A 2390-nucleotide genomic window follows, 5' to 3' on the forward strand; every position below is an offset into this window, starting at 1 on the left:
ACATTTATTTTTTTCTCTAATTCTTTACTTTTTGTTTCATTCTTGTTGGTCCTGTTTGACTAAAACGTTTGACCCTAGGGCTGCCACAAACCATTATTTTTATAATCGATTAATCACTGATTATTTTTTTCGATTAGTCAAATAATCAGATCATATGTTAATTAAATATAAAACATAAAGCTTATCGTGCCAGAATGCAGCTGCTATTATATAACCATGGTTTAGCGTTGGGTGATATTGGCAAAAAAGAAATCATGATTAATTGTGGTATTTAGCCAATAACGATTAATTTGACGATAATCCCCTGGACACCCTTTTGTCTGGTCTTATGACCAATTTAGTGGGAAATATTTGCTCTTCATAAAAATCTGTTCCAAATTGTCAAAATTACAGACTTCGGGCTGTACATTAAATTGTAAACTGTGTTGATAGATAAATCAATTTCAGAATTTTTTTTTTTTATGTTCGTTATATTTGAAGCGGAGAGGAACACCGACCAGACCGAACGGGAAAATTACCAGTCAGTCTGCCTGGTGGCATTAATCGTGTTAATCGTCAAGTGCCAAAAAACAATCGATTAATGTTTTTCTGACGATTAATTGCACACGATATGATTGTGCCCAACCCTACCATGGTTAGATTTTAGCTATATGCTAACTAAAAATAATAGCTGTGGAAGGTAAGTTCTGCTCTGCAGATATTACACAGGTTTCTCTTTCATTTTCTTAAAATGATCCCACACTTTGAGCTCTGTTGTCAGGTAGCCATGATACCAGAGCCTGTCTGTATAATGTCTTGTGACGTCCACGGCCTACCCCAGTTACCACTACTGTGCATGTGTGTCAAGGACAGAAAGGCAGATGTGGCAGTGGAAGGAGTCACAGCAGTTTGGAGAGAAAAAAACAAAGTAAAGAACAAAAAAAAGAAAACGATTAATCGATTATTAAGTTAGTCATCGATTATTTTAATAATCGATTAGTCGTCTATTAATCGATTAATCGTTGCTGCCCTATAAAATTCCCATCATGCATCAGTCCTGTCCAAAAGACTCGATTGACAGCATTGCTAAAGAAAAAACCGTCTTCTCTGCTCATAAAACTAATTTTTATAGTTTTATAATTATTATTTGGACTGAATTTGGATGAAAGCCCAGAAAAGTTAATACTTTGAACAATGTTTTATAATGACTCCTTGTTTGTAATTAATTTAGGATTTATCCTATTAAAATTGTCTTGAATGTTAATTAGTGACACTTTGTCAGTAATTGTTGTGACACATAAAGTAAGATGGCTCTGCCTCCACGGTCACACAAATCATGGTAAAGAAACGTCAGATAAAGCTGTGAAGCTAATATTACAAAATACATTAGAGACTTTTAGATATTAGACTTATTAGATACTTTTGGCAATATAGTGTTATCTTAACATATTGTACCGTTTTACTCTCTCATAAGAAACTCAGAAAATGTCTTTGATAATGGCTGATATAAAAATAACAGTCAGAAATTAATAGGCAGGGAAATAATCAGGAAGAAACCTCCAGCAGAACCAGGCTCAGGACAGGCGGCAGGGGGCACTACTTGTTTTATAAAAACTTAAATTTGTGCGACTCACCTGCAATTATGGTATTAAAATTACACATACATGAATATTTAATTGCCCAACTACATCCTAGTTAAGGACTCCTCATGATAATTATCAATAAAATTATTACTGATAATAAGTGATCAGAACTGTGTGCAGCAGAAGATCTGAGTCCAGAGTTCTCAGTTTGAAACCTTCTGGAGCTCTTCTGTGTGACTCCAGGTGTGACAGAGTGTGGATGGTTGATTGTCTCTTTTGTGTCCCTGATGGAGACTGGAGACCTGTCCAGGTGTCTCTGGTGAACTGAACAGGAGACCTGTCCAGGTGTCTCTGGTGAACTGAACAGGAGACCTGTCCAGGTGTCTCTGGTGAACTGAACAGGAGACCTGTCCAGGTGTCTCTGGTGAACTGAACAGGAGACCTGTCCAGGTGTATCTGGTGAACTGGAGAAATGTCCAGGTGTATCTGGTGAACTGAACTGGAGACCTGTCCAGGTGTCTCTGGTGAACTGGAGACCTGTCCAGGTGTATCTGGTGAACTGGAGAGCTGTCCAGGTGTCTCGGGTGAACTGGAGACCTATCCAGGTGTCTCTGGTGAACTGGAGACCTGTCCAGGTGTCACTGGTGAACTGGAGACCTGTCCAGGTGTCTCTGGTGAACTGGAGACCCTTCCAGGTGTCTCTGGTAAACTGAACAGGAGACCTGTCCAGGTGTCTCTGGTGAACTGGAGACCTGTCCAGGTGTCTCTGGTGAACTGGAGACCTGTCCAGGTGTCTCTGGTAAACTGAACAGGAGACCTGTCCAGGTG

The 2390-nt window shown here is 39.2% G+C and overlaps 1 protein-coding gene across 2 annotated transcripts in view; it reads left to right on the forward strand.

The window, feature by feature from the left end:
* The window catches only part of ssr2 (signal sequence receptor, beta), a 7641-nt gene that overhangs the window by 1371 nt on the left and 3880 nt on the right, over nucleotides 1-2390 (forward strand). The window lies entirely within an intron of this gene.

This window comes from Austrofundulus limnaeus, unplaced genomic scaffold (assembly GCF_001266775.1).
Source record: "Austrofundulus limnaeus strain Quisiro unplaced genomic scaffold, Austrofundulus_limnaeus-1.0 Scaffold689, whole genome shotgun sequence".
NCBI lineage: Eukaryota > Metazoa > Chordata > Actinopteri > Cyprinodontiformes > Rivulidae > Austrofundulus > Austrofundulus limnaeus.